This window comes from Bombina bombina, chromosome 5, assembly GCF_027579735.1.
Source record: "Bombina bombina isolate aBomBom1 chromosome 5, aBomBom1.pri, whole genome shotgun sequence".
Classification (NCBI taxonomy): Eukaryota; Metazoa; Chordata; class Amphibia; order Anura; family Bombinatoridae; genus Bombina; species Bombina bombina.
In genome coordinates, this window is record NC_069503.1 from 145,831,194 (window position 1) to 145,853,232 (window position 22,039).

Here is a 22,039-nt window from a genome sequence, read left to right on the forward strand (position 1 = left end):
ATATCACAGAGGGCTACCTGGGTGCCAAGCTTGTGAATGCAAAATGGGAGTTTGTGCATGCACAGTACCTTACCGCTGACTAAACGGGCAAAAGAACATGTGCACTTTGACATTGCAATCGTCATCAACAGATGAGAGGTCATACATGAAATGTGCATACGACCGGGAATGAGCATTCATGATGAATTTTATGCAAAATACTCAATAAATGAGGCTTTAAGTAGGCTTGGCTTGATTTCAGCACGCTGGAATATTTACAAGATTTGAAAGTAAGTCTTTATTAAACGATTACTTTCTGTTATAATTTTTAAGCTAAACAACTAACATATTAAAGTTAATAAACATTAATTAAAACCTACTGACCTATATTTTCTCCAAAACGAAGTTTCATAACGTTCTAAAAGTTATATCTTTTATTCGCCGATGATGTCACGTTATCCTGCCCACTATTTTCAGCACTGCATGTTCAAAATACTTAAACCAATGAAATTGTGTTTAAAGCGCCATTTTGAAAACTAGGTATTTTAAACGGATTGGTACAGAGCAAAGGATACCCACAGAGTGGGTTTGGAAAACAATTAAATTTGCAGACAAGATTTCTGATATATGGTAGAGATATGTTAATGAAATGCTATTGATAAAAAGCGTATTTGGGGTAGTTAGTTAGTAACAGGCATAGAAAATATTTACTTACAGTGGCCCTTTAAATATTCTGACATTTTATAACAGGATATTTATTGAGTTATTTACTACTGTACTGTTAATACTCTTTTTAAAATGTTCAAAACATATAAGTTTACTGATCCTTTACGAAATAGAGAATATAAAACTCGAGGGGCATAACAGACACGCAGTTCATATTTTAAATATGCAAAATGAATTATTATAGACAACTTAGGTCACATATTTGCAGGCACTCACTCACTCATTGACAGAAACTAGCAAATAAAAAAACAAACAAAACTAAAATGTAGCCTTTCTTGGTTGTCTTTAATATAGTTTGTATTATGTTCTTGCAGGTTGCTTTAGCTAACTGGGGCTTCCTTAGGAAAACTACAATTTGCATAAAGTAAAACATTATACATATTTGTTGTAATTTTTCCTATTCAACACTAATTACAAGTGGCGTGCTATTGTTCGCATGGGACGCGATAAGCAATATCATGACCGCGCTAACTAGTGAGCATATTACAAGTTAAAAGTAAACAGATTAGCGCACCTGAAGCCCAGGCAAAAAGTGTAAGGGTTAAAAAAAGTTGCACCGAACACAACATAAATACATAAAGATAAACTATTATACTAATATATGCACTGTCTGATTAAAATATGTCATATAATCCTATTTCTTTTCATAAGGGTAAAAAGGTATATGTTATATGACTGGAAAGGGCTATAATGTATGTTTAAATATGTGTATGTGTATATATGCATGTGTATTTGTGTGTTTATAGGTGTATATACAGGTATGTATATACATGCATACAAATAAACTGTACAGTGTATACAGTATATACACATATATATATATACATACACACACATATATATATATATATATATATATATATATATATATACAGTATATATACATACACACAAATATATATATCTTACATTTCAATGTTTTTCACTTAGAAGAAAATGTTCTTTTTATATATATATATATATATATATATATATATATATATATATATATATATATATATACCTGTGTATATAGTCATATAGATATATAGGAATAGATATGTATTTAAAAAAATAATTACACACACACACATATATATATATATATATATATATATATATATACGTACAGTATATATAAATATATATATAAATATATATATATATAAAATGACAAGAGTATTGCATTGAGCAATGATACTTTTTTATTGGACTAACTATACATTTATAAGATGACAAGCTTTCGGAACAGTGTCTTCCTTTTTCAAGTCTGAAGCAATACAATTCAAGTCTGAAGTATTGCTTCCGACTTGAAAAAGGAAGACATTCTTCCGAAAGCTTGTCATCTTATAAATGTATAGCTAGTCCAATAAAAAACAACAACAATAAAAAATAACACGGATACTTCAATCAATGTGTATATACTGTATATATATATATATATATACAGTATATACATATATATATACAGTATATATATATATATATATATATATATATATATATGAAGGTGCAAGTAGAATGTGTCCACTCAGTAAGCTGGGTGGATACAAGCGTTACTCTATAGTAGGCGCTAGTCAGGTGGTGTAGGGTATACAGGCAGCTATATAAGGCAGATACTGGATGAGGTATATACCCCAGGCAGTAGGAGTAAATGTGGGTACAAGGGTTATAACAGCGCCTATATATCCACTAAAGCTTAGAGTATGTACAGCAAAGTGGGTAAAAAATAAAAACCATAAAAAATATATATATATGAAAAATAAAATAAAAAATATAAAATAAAGAACTTTTTGCCCGGTTTGCTGACACGCATGGCGTGCGTTCCACTGACACACTTAGGAACTTTACTATGAGACACAGGTGTTTGTAGGTATTACTCACGACAGAGAAAGTTCATACCAAGACAGAAAAAGTACTCCAAGAGGCCAACCACTAATCCACAGGAAGCTCAAGGGATACATCTACCATCAGAAGCACATCCCTGCATACTCCAGGAGGCTAACGAAAACTGATACAGCCATCTCACTGGATACAAGGAGAAGATTGAACTACCAACACATACCCCCAGTGCGGCATACTTACCTCATTAGATTGGGGTAATATCTGGTAAGGGTATTATATACCATCCATTACTACATATCATCCGTATGTTGGACACACACTAAGGACTATATATATCCTAAAGACTCAAATTGAACTACCAAGTTCTTTATTTTATATTTTTTATTTTATTTTTCATATATATATATTTTTTATGGTTTTTATTTTTTACCCACTTTGCTGTACATACTCTAAGCTTTAGTGGATATATAGGCGCTGTTATAACCCTTGTACCCATATATATATATATATATATATATATTAAAATAAAGAGAACATTTTCTTCTATATTAAAAACATTGGAATGTAAAATATGCATAACTACCTTTGGGTTTAGTAGATATGTAGGATAATAAGTAGAGCGCTGGATATATAAAAGAGGGATACCACACAACTTACAATATGAAAAGATACTTCGTTGGGGGGGGGTTGTATTTTTCTTTTACAGGCAAAAGAGCTGTTTCTTTGGGGCATGCCCCCACAAATGGCCCTTTTAAGGGCTGGTAAGGTAAAAGAGCTTTGAAATTTATTTAATTTAGAATAGGGTAGGGCATTTTTTTTATTTGGGGGGGTTTGTTATTTTATTAGGGGGCTTAGATTAGGTGTAAATAGCTTAAAATTGTTGTAATATTTTTAACATGTTTGTAACTTATTTTTTTATTTTTTGTAACTTAGCTTTTTTTATTTTTTGTACTTTAGTTAGTTTATGTAATTGTATTTAATTGTAGTTATTTGTAGGTAGTTTATTTAATTAATTTAATGATAGTGTAGTATTAGGTTTAATTGTAACTTAGGTTAGGATTTATTTTACAGGTAATTTTGTATTTCTTTTAGCTAGGTAGTTATTAAATAGTTAATAACTATTTAAGAACTATTCTAACTAGCTAAAATAAATACAAAGTTACCTGTAAAATAAATATAAATCCTAAAATAGCTACAATGTAATGATCAATTATATTGTAGCTATCTTAGGGTTTATTTTACAGGTAAGTATTTATTTTTAAATAGGAATAATTTATTAAAGTATAGTGTAGTGTTAGGTGTAATTGTAACTTAGGTTAGTTTTTATTTTACAGGTAAATTTCAGTTTATTTTAGCTAGGTAAGCTATTAAATAGTTAATAGCTATTGTACCTAGTTAAAATAAATTGAAAGTTACCTGTAAAATAAAAATAAATCCTAAGATAGCTACAATATAATTATTATTTATATTGTAGCTATATTAGGGTTTATTTTATAGGTAAGTATTTAGTTTTAAATAGGATTCATTTAGTTAATAAGATAAATATTATTTTGAATTATTTAATTAATATTTAAGTTAGGGGGGCGTTAGGGTTAGTGTTAGACTTAGGTTTAGGGGTTAATAATTTTATTACAGTGGCGGCGGCGTAGTGGGGGGCAGGATAGGGGTTAATAAATGTATTATAGATGGCGACGGTGTAGGGGGGGCAGATTAGGGGTTATTAAATTTATTATAGGTGGCGACGGTGTAGGGGGGGTAGGATAGGGGTTAATACATTTAATATAGGTAGCGGCGGGTTCAGGGAGCGGCGGTTTAGGGGTTAATACATTTATTATAGTTGCGGTGGGCTCCGGGAGCGGCGGTTTAGGGGTTAATATGTATAGAGTAGCTTGCGGTGGGTTCAGGGAGCGGCTGTTTAGGGGTTAATACACTTATTATAGTTGCGGTGGGCTCCGGGAGCAGCGGTTTAGGGGGTAATAACTTTATTTAGTTGCGGCGGTGTAGGGGGGGCAGATTAGGGGTGTTTAGACTCGGGGTACATGTTAGGGTGTTAGGTGTAGACAGCTCCCATAGGAATGAATGGGATGTCTGTCAGCAGCGAACTTGTACTTTCGCTATGATCAGACTCCCATTGATTCCTATGGGATCCGCCGCCTCCAGGGTGGCGGATTGAAAACCAGGTACGCTGGGCCGGAAAAGTGCCGAGCGTACCTGCTAGTTTTTTGATAACTAGCAAAAGTAGTGAGAATGTGCCGCACTTGTGTGCGGAACATCTGGAGTGATGTAAGAATCGATCTGTGTCGGACTGAGTCCGGCGGATCGAAGTTTACGTCACAAAATTCTACTTTTGTCGGTCTCGAGCCTTTGATAACTAAGGCGTATCAGCCTTGCCACAAATACGCTGCGGAATTCCAGCGTATTTGAGGTTGACGGCTTGATAACTAGGCCCCAATGTGTCTATAACGTCCTAAGGAAAAGGTAATCCTGAAGGCAACAGTGAAATGTTTTCTTAATGTTAAAATAGTCTATAAATGGTTACGTACCAAAATGTAGAGGGTTAAATATCTCTCTAAAAGTGTGGGTGTATCAACCACTACTGTAGTGTGAGAAAAAAACTTAGATGTCCTAAGGATATTAATCCTAGAGATAACTGTGAAATGTCTTAATTGTCAAAAGATATATCAGTGTTAAAAAATTTATATTCACAAATGTAAGTGTATCAGTCACATAAAAAATCTATAAATTAGTGCTCAGTGTGTTGTGCAAAAAAAGGGGGGGTTATAAACCGATAATAAAATCTAGAACTTACTAATAAACAATGCTAAAATACAGTATTAAAAAGAATTTATTCTCCAAAATTAAAATAAGGGTAAGTATAAATGAAGGGGACGTCTCCCCAATATAACCTAGCGATAAAAAACAATTTAGTTCTAGCAGTATATATACATAAGATCACAAAAATATTTAATTTGTAGAATAGGCGTTCTGCAATAGCCTCAAATTTAAAAGATCATCGGAGCTTTCCTTGTAACAGACTTAAAGTCCAAAGTGCAGTCTAAAATAACAAGTTATAATCCAGAGAGCCACACAGTATGGAAATGTGTGTACTTTATATCGTAACTTGTGGTATTAGGAACAGGGTCTTTGCCTGAAATAATGTTAGCGATTTCAAACTCCTCTTTATGTGACACAGTTAGTTTACCTTGTCTTCTTAAGTGACACAATTCTTTTACCTTGTCTTCTTAGTGTCTCATATGGAGCCGTTATCGGTCACTTGCCTCTGGACTTGTTCAGTACGCCGCATGTAACTTGGCGTCTGACGTCATCAGTGCAGTTTCCAGGTGTTAAGGATAACTTATCGGCTTAAAGGGATGTTTTATCCAGATACGATCATAAAATAGGCTTATTCCTTTAGGAACAAACTTGATTCCCTGCACTTAGTGCTGATGCACGCAGGAGAAAGATGAACTTTAGGCAGATTAATGGTCAGTTTGCGGATTAACCCGGGTTACCATAAAAATTAGTAAAAGCTCTCAAAATTCAACAAATAAAACTATAATAATTTGTATGATGTTTAGAAGATGGGCACAGTCACTTAGATCAACGCGTTTCGCTCACCAGGGAGCTTTATCAAGAATATCAGTGACTGACAGTTTTATTTGTTGAATTTTGAGAACTTTTACTAATTTTAAGGGTAACCCGGGTTAATCCACAAACTGACCATTAATCTGCCTAAAGTTCATCTTTCTCCTGCGTGCATCAGCACTAAGTGCAGGGAATCAAGTTTGTTCCTAAAGGAATACGCCTATTTTATGATCGTATCTGGATAAAACATCCCTTTAAGACGACAAGTTATCCTTAACACCTGGAAACTGCACTGATGACGTCAGACGCCAAGTTACATGCGGCGTACTGAACAAGTTCGGACGCAAGTGACCGATAACGGCCCAATATGAGACACTAAGAAGACAAGGTAAAAGAATTGTGTCACAGAAGAAGACAAGGTAAACTAACTGTGTCACATAAAGAGGAGTTTGAAATCGCTAACATTATTTCAAGCAAAGACCCTGCTCCTAATACCCCAACTTACGATATAAAGTACGGACATTTCCATACTGTGTGGCTCTCTGGATTATATTATAACTTGTTATTTTAGACTGCACTTTGGACTTTAAGTCTGTTACAAGGAAAGCTCCGCTGATCTTTTAAATTTGAGGCCTATTCTACAAATTAAATATTTTTGTGATCTTATGTATATATACTGCTAGAACTAAATTGTTTTTTATCGCTAGGTTATATTGGGGAGACGTCCCCTTCATTTATACTTACCCTTATTTTAATTTTGGAGAATAAATTCTTTTTAATACTGTATTTTAGCATTGTTTATTAGTAAGTTCTAGATTTTATTATCGGTTTATAACCCCCCCCCTTTTTTTGCACAACACACTGAGCACTAATTTATAGATTTTTTATGTGACTGATACACTTACATTTGTGAATATAATTTTTTTAACACTGATATATCTTTTGACAATTAAGACATTTCACAGTTATCTCTAGGATTAATATCCTTAGGACATCTAAGTTTGTTTCTCACACTACAGTAGTGGTTGATACACCCACACTTTTAGAGAGATATTTAACCCTCTACATTTTGGTAAGTAACCATTTATAGACTATTTTAACATTAAGAAAACATTTTCACTGTTGCCTTCAGGATTACCATTTCCTTAGGACGTTATAGACACATTCACTCACTCTTATACACTTATATATACTTACTGAAGAATTTAACTGTCATTCTCTATACATATTTGAATATACTTCCAAGAATAACCCCTATATATCAAGGGAATAGTATACACTTTTAAATTTTAACGGATACCTTTAGCTTTCTAGCGCACTTACTCTCATCTTTTGCAGTTTTACCTTTGGGTTTAGGGCAGTTGGTTTAATGTTTGTTGGATTAGCTCGCAAGCAATGTGTTATTTGTTTTGTTTGAAGTATATAGTATATACAAGTTAATGCAGCCGTGATATCTAAAGTCCTGAAGTTAGCGCACATTTGGTTTCGCTCACGAGTTAATTTTTTACTTTGAACCCGGCCATATTAAAATGTTACTTCCAGCAGAGTTAGCAAGTGAGCAAAAAAATCCGTTATTGCGCCACTTGTAATTTGGCCCTACATTTTCTATTGTGCATCAATGATGTTGACTGCAATATTGATGTTAAATTCAAAATGTTTAAATGTAACAGGGAATTCTTAGGAGGCATTTAGCTCTGCTTCTTAGCAAAGGGATCAAACTAAAAAAGGATCAAATACATAAGGATATTTGAGTTATTTCAGAAAGGTGGTAGACCTGAACTGTGAATTAGTTTCACTACAGAAATTGAATAGTTAAAGGTTTGAGTTAATTTACATTCTTTTGTATTCTGGTTTTTAGTATTGCAATTAGATAACAATTAGATTGTTTGCATAGGTGAGCAATTAGGAGGGACCCCACCCTATCTTTCTGAGGGTATTTAAAGAAATCTGTTTAGCTCTGCTAAACATTTAGCTCTGCTTCTTAGCAAAGGGATCAAACTAAAAAAGGATCAAATACATAAGGATATTTGAGTTATTTCAGAAAGGTATATAACATTTCTCTTTTAAATTGTTGTTACTTGAATAGTTTGTACTTTCAGATAATATATTTTGTATTTCTATTAACTTTATATTTTGTTTTTTTATAGGTGGTAGACCTGAACTGTGAATTAGTTTCACTACAGAAATTGAATAGTTAAAGGTTTGAGTTAATTTACATTCTTTTGTATTCTGGTTTTTAGTATTGCAATTAGATAACAATTAGATTGTTTGCATAGGTGAGCAATTAGGAGGGACCCCACCCTATCTTTCTGAGGGTATTTAAAGAGATCTGTTTAGCTCTGCTAAACATTTAGCTCTGCTTCTTAGCAAAGGGATCAAACTAAAAAAGGATCAAATACATAAGGATATTTGAGTTATTTCAGGAGTTATTCAGGGTTATTCAGGCTTATTCAGTAGTAAATAATACTTATATTTTTCTTATTGTTAAAGTGTTGCATAGTTTAAAATGTCTCAGATACAGTGCAATGGGTGTTTTGCACTTTTTAATCGTTCTACTTTTTGGAGATTTAGGGGCTGTTCTGTTTGTAAGCAGTTTTCCCTGTTAAGGGAGGAAATAGCTAAACTTCAAGCTAAGGTAAGTAACATACCTGTTACCTCTATAAAGCTGCCTCAGAAAGAAGCCCCTCTACCCCAGAGATTAGCAAGGAGAGGCAGATGGATCACTGTAGGCTCTGGAAGAATTAGAACAGTAGACCAGAAGCATTGCCCACAACCTCTGCCATTGCAAAACTCCTATGCTGCTCTTGCCGAATACACTTTTGATGAGGAGATTGCTGTTTCTGAGCCCTCTGAAGCTGTAACAGGTAATTTAAATCTATTGGCACCTGATTCTCCAGGTAACATAACACAGGAAAGAACTGCAGATGTGTTTTCGAGAAAAAGACTGTTAGTGGGTGACTCTATTTTGAGGAATGTGTATTTAGGTGAAAGTAAAGGAGAAACAAGGGAGGTTAGATGTCTTCCAGGAGCTACTGTTCACAGGGATAAGAATCGTATTTTGAGAATTGTTAAGGCAGCAGGAAAGGGAAGTGAGTTAGATGTGATTGTTCATTTAGGAACAAATGATCTGGCTAGTAATCATGTTGCTGCTGTTCAGAAAGAGTTTTGTGACCTAGGTAATCATTTAGAGACTGTGGCATCAACTCTATCATTTTCTGCTATTTTACCTGTGTATGACCAGGAAGCAGGAAAGATGGAGCGGATAACAACATTTAATTCTTGTTTAGATAAGTGGTGCAGGGAACGAGGATTTGGTTTTATTGGCCATTATATTGTTTGGAAAGATACTAGGTTATTTAGGAGAGATGGCTTGCATTTGGATGCTAAAGGAACAGAGTATCTGGGAGAGGAGTTCAAATACTTTATTAGAAATCATTTAAACTAATAAAGGGGGGTAGCATTAATATATCCACCTGCCCCCCACAGCATGCTAAAACTGTTAGTCCAAGTAACAATTCTAGAAATTCTAGTAGAAAAAATCTTCGTGCCATGAGCACAAATGCTCGCAGCTTAGGAAATAAATTACCTGAACTCATTTCAATAATGACTAGCGACAACTTGGATTTAGTAGCTATAACAGAAACATGGTACAATGATTTGCATGACTGGGACATAGTCATACCTGGATACAGGTTATTTAAAAAGAACAGAGTAGGAAAGAAAGGTGGAGGAGTTGCTTTGTATGTAAATGAAAATATAAAGGTTACTGAAATTGTAGGAACAAATGATGAGGTGGAAAGTATTTGGGTGACTTTGGAAATTGGAGATAAAAATGTTTTTAGAATAGGGGTTGTATATAGGCCTCCATTGCAGGGTGAAAAACTGGACAATCTGTTATTAGATGAAATAACCAAAATGACCATGAAGGGTAAGGTTATAGTACTGGGGGACTTTAATTTGCCAGATATAGACTGGAAGATTCCTTCTGCTAGATCGGCTAGAAGCAGGTATATTCTTGAATCTCTGCTAGGGGAATCACTTGAACAATTAGTCAAGGAACCAACTCGTAAGGAAGCTATATTAGATCTAATACTTACAAACAGTGATACAGTTTCAGATGTGTCTGTAGGTGAGAACTTAGGATCCAGTGATCATCAATCTGTTTGGTTTAGTATTCATGTTCAGGAACTGTCCACCCAGACTAAAACAAAAGTTTTAGACTTTAGGATGGCAGATTTTTCATTAATGGGAGAATACCTAAAAAACTATTTAAAGGGCAAAACTCTTATTACAGGGGTTCAAGAACAGTGGGAATTTGTGAAAGGTGCCATTTTAGATGCAACCGCACACTGTATTAGACATGTCTGTAAAAGTAAAAGAAAGCGGAAACCAATTTGGTTTTCCAAAGAAGTAGCACATGCTGTAAAGACAAAAAAGATAGCTTATAAAAATTACAGACACACACAAGCAGATGATGATATGAAAATATGGAAACTCCAACAAAAAAAGACTAAGCAGTTAATTAGGAAGGTTAAAGCTCATGCAGAAGAGAAGATAGCACAGTCAGTAAAACATGGGGACAAAACATTCTTTAGATATATCAGTGAAAGAAGAAAAAATAAGGTAGGAATAGTAAAATTGAAATCAGTTGATGGTAGAATAATAGAAGGAGATAAGCAGATTGCAGACTGTCTCAATGATTACTTCTGTTCTGTTTTCACTAAAGATTGTGAAGATACAATGTCTACATTAAGGGATGCTACGCAAAATAGAAACAAGCTTAACAGTAATCTTTTTACAGAGGATGAGGTTTTGTTAGCATTATCAAAAATAAATGTTACAAAGGCAGTGGGTCCTGATAATATTCATCCAAGGGTTTTAAAAGAACTTCGATCAGTGCTAACTGTCCCATTAACTGATCTGTTTAATCAGTCACTATTAACAGGAGCTGTCCCAGATGATTGGAGAATAGCAAATGTAATACCTCTTCATAAAAAGGGCAGTAGAGAAGAATCTGGCAACTACAGGCCAGTTAGTTTAACTTCAGTAGTAGGGAAATTAATGGAAAGCCTCTTAAAAGAAAGAATTATGACTTACATAAAGACAAACAATTTAGAGGACCAAAATCAGCATGGTTTTACTTCAGGGAGATAATGTCAGACTAATCTAATTGACTTCTTTGATTATGTAACAAAAGTATTAGACAAGGGAGGAGCAGTTGATGTAGCATATCTAGATTTCAGCAAAGCATTTGACACCGTCCCACACAATAAACTTATTCACAAACTATATCTCCTTGGTCTAGATTCAAAAATTGTGAACTGGGTGGAATGCTGGCTTAAGGACAGAAAACAAAGTGTCTTAGTAAATGGAGTTCATTCAGCAGAGGGGGCTGTTACTAGTGGTGTTCCTCAGGGGTCAGTTCTGGGGCCTGTTTTGTTTAACATATTTATCTGCGATATCAGCAAAGGGCTGCAAGGGAAAGTATGTCTCTTTGCAGATGATACAAAAATTTGCAACAGAGTGGATGTTCCAGGGGGGGTAGACAAAATGAGAAGTGATATACAACAATTGGAGGATTGGACAAACGACTGGGATCTAAAGTTTAACACAGCAAAGTGTAAAATAATGCATTTAGGGAAGAAAAATCCAAATGTTAATTACAGACTCAATGCCACTTTACTGACTGTTACAGACGAGGAACAGGACTTGGGAATTATTATTTCAGATGATTTAAAACTTAGTAAACAATGTAGTAATGCAGCGAGTAAGGCTAGCAGAATGCTTGGATGTATTGGTAGAGGTATTTGCAGCAGAAATAGTAAGGTTCTTATGCCACTTTATAGATCATTAGTTAGGCCTCATCTTGAGTATTGTGTGCAGTTCTGGAGGCCATATCTTCAGAAGGATATTAACAAACTTGAATCTGTGCAAAGGAGGGCTACCAAAATGGTACATGGTCTAAAAAATAAAACTTACCAGGATAGGCTCAATGACCTAAATATGTATAGCTTAGAGGAGAGAAGGGAAAGAGGTGATATGATAGCAACTTTCAAGTACATTAAAGGGTTTAGTAAAACTGAGTCTGTGGGTATTTTACATAAAATGGAAAATTCAAGAACAAGGGGTCATGAGCTCAAGCTAAAGGGTAGTAGATTCAGGAGTAATTTGAGAAAGCACTTCTTTACAGAAACAGTGATTGATTTATGGAATAAACTTCCTCAAGAGCTAGTAGCAACAAACACTGTGGGGGACTTTAAAAATGCATGGGACAAGAATAGGGCTATCCTACGAACTAGATAAGTTTATACTGTTAGGTAAGGTCGGGCAGACTTGCTGGGCCTATGGCTCTTATCTGCCGTCAATATCTATGTTTCTATGTTTCATTGGGCCCCATATACTAAGCAGCTTAAGTTGCTTTTGAGCCCTTGCAGAGCAGGTTGGCACATGATTCACCAGATCACTGCTTCTTACTCTTGGCGGATTGAAATCACCACAAACACACTCACATCACAAGAGAGAAGGGCATTACACACTGGCTGGAATGTCTAATGGTACATGGGCAGTGGGCTTATAGGGTTAGCTGCTTGTTTGTTGCAAAGCTGTGCAGGCAGATTGAGTGGTTTACCATTTATTTACCCCTAGTCAATACCTACACATCTGACCTCATTATTTACACACTTAACCTTACTGTCATCTACAAGCTACCGTATAACTATTATAGGAATCAGGGCCGCCACATTTGAATATATTTACCTTAGTTCTTTTAAATACCCTTCAACCTACGCTATCTCCTCTTTTAATGGACACATATATAGGCCTCTCTGAACATTTTGCCTTCCCCCTACAGTACTACACCACCACCCTTGTTCCACTCCCCCCCTCATACGTTACTTGATAGGTAATGATAGGAAATGCATGCTTAGAAAATGTCAATCTTTCTGAATTCCCCTGAAAACCCCCTTAGCTGATGTTTGCATTCTAGAGGTCCATGTGAAGCCCGCATATACTACAAGGGGATGATATTTTACTAGCCATCCAATTATCTTTAAGGGGATGTATAAATGTCTTTATTGTTTAAAAACAATGGTTTATATAATGTTTTCACATAAATAATCATATTTTGGGATATGTCTACATTAAATTGTACTATATTATCCTATAAGAATCCTAATGGAATATCATTGTTATAATATTTGTGTGTGATCAAACCATTGGTATAATTTACTATTGGATATGCTTAAACTTTGTAATATATCAAATGTTTATACTTCTTTAGCACCCTAATAAAAAACTATTTAAAAAAAAAGAATTCTCTTTAAGATTGGACATACATATTTTATTATGTATATATACACACACACACACACACATATATAGATATCCCTAAGTTCCTTTATATGTTCTAAACAATGTTGTCTGTCATATCTTTGTTTATTTATACCACTATATGAATATATTGTAAATGTATTATTTTTCTGAGCATGAACAATTGCGAATATAACATGTAATTAGAGTATTATATGCATTTATTTGCATTCAATAAATATTTTAAAGGGATAAGAAAGTAAACATTTATGTTGCAGGATTCAGATAGAGCATGTCATTTTAAAACACTTTCAAATTCACTTCTATTTTCAAATGTGCTTTGTTCTCTTGGTATCCATTGTTGGAAAAGAATACGCACATATCCTACACTAGTGGGAGCTAGCTGATAAGTGTTGCCTGCACACATTTGTCTCTTGTGATTGGCTAACTAGATGTGTTAAGCTAGCTGCCATTAGTGCAATGTAATACCTTCAGCAAAGGATAACAAGAGAATGAAGCAAATTTGACAATAGAGGTCATTTTGAAAGTTGTTTAAAATTGTATGTGGAGATTTATTTATTTTAATTCTTTTTAATATTGTACATACACCCTTTAGGATGTATATATATATATATATATATATATATATATATATACACACATATATATGACAATTCAATCCAAAGAGAGCACTCACTGTGGTTCAAAAAGTGTTTATTTCATAGTGTAAACGTTTTCGGGGAGTGACCCCGTTATCAGACAAGTCGAAAAAAAGAACAACTTGTCTGATGGGGTCACTCCCCGAAAACGTTTACACTATGGAATAAATACTTTTTGAACCACGGTGAGTGCTCTCTTTGCATTGAATTGTTGTATACTACGTGGGATGCACCCCGTTTTAAGAGGGTATAGTGAGTGCTGGCCTTTTGCACCTTTATATATATATATATATATATATATATATATATATATATATGTGTGTGTGTGTGTGTGTGTGTTACACAATTTCCTCTGACAAAGAAGTTGACATAACTTTGAATCGCGTAAGGATTTACTAGAGTGGGCGTACAGAGCTTGACTCATGATACCGGCAGCCTTAAGTGGATATTGATTGAATACTACAAAATTGTTTTTAGAGAGATTTAGCAATATATTTATTTGCCAACCTTCTTTTTATATACGTATTCACTATACTCTAATACATATGACTACAGCACTGATTCTAGTATAGTTTTATATACAAAGTCTTTTTTTTAAGAAGCCTTGTGGACTGTAATAACAGACTAACCCCGTTGATCGGAGGCAGCCTAAACGGCCAGTATATGCTCCACAAGATCTAAAACCTATTTTATATGCTTGAATGCTTACCCCATTACAGATTGAGGTTTCTAAATGTAAGTGCAAACTTTTTACTATGTTCATTAATAAATACATTTGATGACAGAGTTACGCTATGGAATGTTTTTTGGAACATATCTACAAACCACGGCAGTCAGCTGGGCATACAAATAGATCGGGGACTGAAATCCACGGAACTGCAGCTCAAGGGAGCAACACAGGGAGAAGTGTCCTCACTTTCATCTGAGTGCATACATTACCTCATATGATTGAGGTAATATCTGGTAAAAAGATTACCTTCTACTATTCACTACAGTGCAGTACTGGACTATTAGAAATGAATTATCTTTATATAACAAAGTATTAGTTGTATATATTTTTAAAAAAAATGTAAAAAAATTTAATATGTGGTCATATATACTATATGTAGGGATTTAATTTGTGCGCTGGATAGTATTTTTTTGATTTCCTCTTTATTTTAACATTATCTAACAGTGGTAAGGGTTCACTGTATCAGTCACACGCAGCACAATTACCCACATAACTATCACCCATCACCTCGGATGCGGTTTGATATATCTCCCACATACAAATATATTGGGTGGATAAACAGTGGCATAAAATCTATGGTATAGACCACTAAGTGAATTGTACATTTGTTCAGAGTTTCTGAAGTTCTAGCTCTGGTAACCATTCTTTAATTCAAATATATATATATATATATATATATATTCTTCTTTTCATATTTTTTTTTAAATAATGTTATTTCCGATCTTAAAGGGACATCAAAATCATATCAGAAATATTATGAAGATATAGAAGACCATCTCAAGCATCATTACAACCCTTGAACTTTTATTAAAGGGACACAAAACACAATTATTTTCTTTCATGATTCAGATGTATCATTCATTTTTAATAAATATTCTAACTTACTGCTAGTATAAATTTATCTTTGTTCTCTTGTTTTCTTTATTTGAAAAAGAAGTCATGTAAGCTAAAGAGTCAGACAAATTCTTTTTAGGACCCTGGATAGCACTTGTTTATTGGTGCTGTCCAATCAGCAAGGTTAACCCAGTTTGTTCTTAAAAAATGGGCCTGCTTCTAAACTTACATTCTTGATTTTCAAATAAAGATACAAATAGAATGAAGAAATTTTGATAATAGGAGTAAAATAGAAAGTTGCTTAAAATTGCACGCTCTATCTGAAGCATGAAAGATAAAATTTGGGTTCAGTTTCCCTTTAATCCTCAGATATCCTTTTTAGTAGACATAGCAATGCACATGTGCAAGCCAATAATATGAGCCATCTATGTGCAGTCATCAATCAGCAGCTACATAGTTTATCTAAATATGCTCTTAATCCAAGTATATTTAAAAGATTAAGAGAAATGAAATATAGATAAAAAATATAAATATAAAAAATATAAAAAATGACCACATAGCATGCTATTTATACATCATTCAACATATATTTTGTTTTTATGTCACTTCAAAATAATATTTTATTGAATACAGCTACACCATAATTTAAATTAAATATTTATTTATTATAAAATTATTTCTTTTTTTTTTTAATATTTTTTTTTTTTTTTAACTAAAATTAGTAATGGCCTCCTGCAGGGCCCGCACAGCCCTGGATACAATATCCAGCCCCACCACCAGCTGCCGAAAGATATCAGACAGGAAGGGCTCTGTCTTGGTCCCCTGATCAAGATCTATAAAAAGACAAAAAGAAATATGTTATACAAATTCATTATCAAGATACAATTGTTAAAACCTAATATTAAGTTTTCTTTACATTCCACTCCAGCCACCTCCTCATCTTGAAGCTCCGACAAGAAGTCTGGTGCTGGATCCTCCCCTGGTACTTTGTCATCTGTCAGAGATGAAGCACAAACAACAATCATTGTTAGTATGAGGAATATGTGACAAGGCCTATATTATACACAAAAATGTTGTTGAAAACTGATACAACAATTTCAATTTTACAAATAGAATCCATTGCATTAACCAGCACCCTGAATAAACTTGTCTAAAAAAAACATTTTTAATGTGAGATACTGCAAACATAGTATTGTACTTAGAAAATTACCTTGGATATCAGTGACGTCCAAATCTGTCCCTGACTCATCTGCTGGATGACCCTCAAGCAGTTTCAATGGCAGCGGGGGAGAAGAGCGGTTGCTCCTAGGGGTAGCCATTGACACTGGCCAGCCACCTGAGATCTGTGAAAATATAAAGTTGTATGTCGACATTAGACCCTGTGATATTTTTCTTTTGTGTAATGTATCTGCAGCAGTAATGCATGTAATCTTTATTTCCCGTGGTGAAAATAACAACCTATTTGAAATCACACATACAGTATATATATATATATATATATATATATATATATATATATATTTATATATATATATATATATATATATATATTTACATGCAGTATATATATATATTTCTAAATATATTTATATATATATATATATATATATATATATATAAAACAAAAAATACAATTTTATATATATATATATATATATATACTATATATATGTATATATATATATATATATATATATATATATATATATATATATATATAAGAATATATATTTTTAAATATATATATATATATATATATATTTAAAATTATTCTGATAGAGTATTATTTTTTAATTAACCAAATTTTCTTGTATGGTCAAATTTTCTTCTGTCTATGGCTGTCTTAATTTAAAAATAATGTATATAAGCTAAGGATGCAGCAAATTTGAGTTTAATGACCCTGTACAGAACTGGTGGCTGACATAAAATTGGTGGCTGCCATTAAGCCAACAATCAGCAAAAAAAAACATGTTTTGAAATTAAAATGGGCCTGCAACTAAATTGAATTTCTTGTATCTTCAAGTAAAGATATTAACATAATGAAATAAAATATATAGGACTAAATTACAGACAATTAAAATGTAATGCTCTATCATGAGATAAAATTTAATTTTTCGGCGTCACTGAAATATACATAATTTATAAGTATAATACACAAAATAATAAATGCTACTTACAGACTCTAATGAGCAATCGGAATGCCCAGTAGCGCACGTTATTTGTGTCTCTAAAGGTACGAAAACCTCCGGAGACAACTCTGATGCAACTTCCTTATCCCGGGCACCCTTCGAATCCTCCGGATCATCTCATAGAAGATGTGGTCCCTATCCTCATGTTGGATGCCCCGTACTCCTCCTATCCTCCGTGGGAAATAGCGATCCATCCCCCAAAATTGGGGGTGGGGCCATTTTAAACTCTCAACTACACTATCAATTATCTTTAAAGTCTGATTGGTTATTGACACTATAAAAAAAATAATAATGTTTGATTGGCGGATTATATTCATCATGTGTTCTTGACTATGGCTATGTAATCCACATTGAAACTGTAATCATATTATATAATATGCGTCACCACTGACTAAGTAATGAAAACTATATCTTGTAACATTTTTTATCCTCCGCTAATTATTGTATATTTACTTAGATAAGCATATTATATCAATGTTAACTAATTTGATTGAAGAAATTATTGATTTTATAACAACCTTGATTTTATTATAAAAACAAGCTCATTTACTAAATCACTTATCTGAACATTTAATATTATATGCTTCACCAATGACGGCATTTTTAATAGGATGTACTAAAAGAATTGAATAACTATCAATAAAGCTAATACTGTAACACATTTTAATTGATTATTGTCTAATTGTTAACGATTGTTTACGTATTGACTAACTATAAAAGGGGAATGAAAATGGAGTCTATTAAGTCCTACAAATCTTTGCTGATAGCTCTGTAGTTCTTATTGTGATTTTCTTGTGTTTTTCTGGCGACTTTTGTGTATTTGTGTATTTTTATTATTTTGATATGGTGTCTGGAAAGACAAAGTCCGGGCTTAATATCCAATTTACTTTTGATCAGAATAGGATTTTAGTTACCCAGGTTTTAGAGCACTATGATTTTATAATTGGTTCCAAATCCCAACAGACCTCTCTCCAGAAAACAACAGATCTGGAGAGATATAGCTGACAGTGTCACCGCTGAAGGCACTCATGCAAAATCGGTGGAGCACTGTAAGAAAAGATTCTCTGACATAAATTGAATCTTGAAGGCCAAGCTGGCCAGGGAGAAACAGTTTGCACGTACTACAGGCGGTGGCGTGCCGTATACAGCTGAGCTGTCTTTATACGAGACTCAGAGGATGGAGAAGCTGGGGACAAATATGACTCTTGGTCTGGATTTGGTTGGGCATGATACTGATGAGGTGGCAGGTAATTAAAGTTCTATTACATGCATTCTTCATGTCGCAAAAGTGTTTTAAGGAAAATATAGGAATTTCTCTCTCTGTCTCTCTCTCTCTCTCTCTCTATATATATATATATATATATATATATATTTCCTATATGATAAATGGCCAAGTATGTTTGTCAGATGCACATGACAAACATACCTAGCCATTTGGATCCTGACACTCAGCACAGAGCAAGGCTGAAGTGGAGTGTCAAGGGGCATGGCCGACGGGAGCATCAGGGTGGGGGCATGACTAGGTGCAGCGAAGGGCATGACCAGACGCGGTGAGGGGTGTGGTGGGGTGCAATGAGGGGCGTGGCTGGGCGGGACGAGGGGCATGGCTGACCAGGTGCCGCCACGATGGTGCGTGGCCGGAAGAGTGCCGTTTGGGGTGTCATCAGAGAGTCAAAGAGTTTGAAAGACAGAGCCAGAGAGGGAGCAAGAGAGGGGGGGGGGGGGATAGCAAAAGAAACGGGGGAGAAAGGCCAAAGAGGGGGGAGAGAGAACCAAAGAGGGGGGAGAGAGCCAAATAGAGGGGGGAGAGAGCCAAAGAGGGGAGAGAGGGCCAAAGAGGGGGGGAGAAGGGCCAAAGAGGGAGGGAGAGGGCCAAAGAGGGGGTGAGAGAGCCAAAAAGAGGGGTGAGAGAGAGCCAAAGAGGGAGGAGAGAGCCAAATAGAGGGGGGAGAGAGCCAAAGAGGGGAGAGAGAAAGCCAAAGAGGAAAGAGAGCCAAAGAGGAGAGAGAGCAAAAGAGGGGGGAAAGAGAGCAAAAGAGGTGGGAGAGAGAGCAAAAGAAAAAGGGGAGAGACCCAAAGAGGGGGGAGAGAGAACAAAAGAGGGGGCAGAGAGAGCAAAGGAAAGGGGGGAGAGAACCAAAGAGGGAGGAGAGAGAACAAAAGAGGGGGCAGAGAGAGCAAAAGAAAGGGGGGAGAGAGAGCAAAAGAGGGGAGAGAGAGCCAAAGAGGGGGGAGAGAGCCAAAGGAGAGGGTTGAGAGAAAGCAAAAGAGAGGGGGGAGAGAGAGCAAAAGAGAGGGGGGGAGAGAGCAAGGGGTGGGACCGCTGTACTGCAAAAAATGGACTGTGTACACGTGCTTTAGTACTAGTATATATATATATATATATATATATGTGACAGACCCTTCTGTCAGGACTGAAGGAGTTAACTGTGTTCAGCCCTAAGAAGCTAATTTCTAACGAAAAGGTTACTAGCCTCAGCTATTGTGTACTGTCATTAAAGTTAGTGATAAACATTCCATTGTTCAATCACATCTAGAGAGCAGACGCCTCAGTGATAAGAAGAGCCAAGTGTGTGTCTTGTGTTTAAGATGTTATTAGCTTGAGCAAGGTATTCTATTGTATCATGTCAAAGGGCGTGTTCCCTCCATCTAATGTACAACATTCTTTCAACCCCCATCTGGGGGGTCAGACCTGCATAAATACTAGGCATAGCCTTTTAATAAATGTCATTCTGTTTTAAACCTGAAAACTGGCTGGGTTGTGAATTGCTGATTCCCTATGCAGGACATTGTTCATCTGGTGTTAACCCTTGGTATCCTGTTGGTACTGTTACAATTAGTGGCAAGCGACGGAATGAACCTTATCGCCCAGAAGAGCAACTACACAAGGCAGTAACCTCAGGAAGAGGGGGATTATTACAATACTGACTAAGATGGAAAGAGTACCAGGGACAGAAGGAACCAATGGGCCCAGCATAGCAGACAGAACCCCTGAAGAAGCAAGCTTTGATCGGGCGGTTAAAATAAGACTGGCATATTATGGCCCCAACCCATCTGCGGAAATTATCGACCGAGTCATAGCAGCTGTGGAGGCCAACCTACTTCGCCAAAGCGGCGCTGCAGCAGCCCAAGACACAGCAACCCCAGTGGAAAAGAGAAAAGTACATTTTGCAGCTTTTAAAAACTTCCTGGAAACAGAAGGAGAGATTGATGGGTACCTTGCGGATTTTGAGAGGCAATGTGCACTACACAAGGTACCCGCAGAGGACAGGGTCACGATATTATCCGGAAAATTATCCGGCCGGGCCAGTGAGGCTTTTCGGGCCATTCCAGATGAGGAAGTCGGGGATTATAATACTGTAAAAGAGGCTCTGCTCTCCAGGTATGTGGTTACACCGGAGGCATACCGGAGGCGGTTCAGAGACACTGTTAAAGTAGCTGGAGATTCCTACCTTGAGTGGGCATGTAAGGTGCACCGCACAGCAGCTCACTGGATAGCGGGGTGCCAAGCCGTATCTGGGGAAGAGGTGCTGCAGATATTCCTGTTGGAATATTGCTTCGACAAGTTACCTGCAGGAGTTCGAGAGTGGGTTCGGGACCGTAAACCCTCCACCCTGCATGAAGTGGCTCGCTTGGCAGATGAGTATACGGATGCCCGCAAACTGGACACTGCTACCACTAAGCCCCCTGCTAGAGTGGAGTACAGACCCCCAGTCACCCCAGCAGCTGCCAGTTACCAAACCCCGGCGCACCGCTATACCACACGGCCTCCGGCCACGAACTACCCTCAGAGAGCCCGGTTCAATTCGCGGGGCTACTCACAACCTATTCGGTGCTTTGGATGTAAGCAACTAGGGCACAAAAGACCAGAGTGTCCCCTAAATGCAGCAAACCAAGCACAGTCCTGGAGAAGACCTGCCGGCGGAAACACCCGTAACCCTCAGCCTGCGGCCCGCTACGTAGAGGCGCAAGAATGCTGGGGCATCCTACATAAAGCAGACCTTGTGCAAGCTGCCCGCCGGAATAACCGGCAACTGGTTAAAGTGAATGGGAAGGAGGTCAGTGGTCTACGGGATACTGGTGCTACCACGACCTTGCTTCAAAAGAACTTGGTGTCTGAGAGACAGCACACTGGAGACACTGTGACTGTGAGGGTAGCCGGGGGCGCTGTGTTCCGCCTACCTGTTGCCAGGGTACATTTGGAT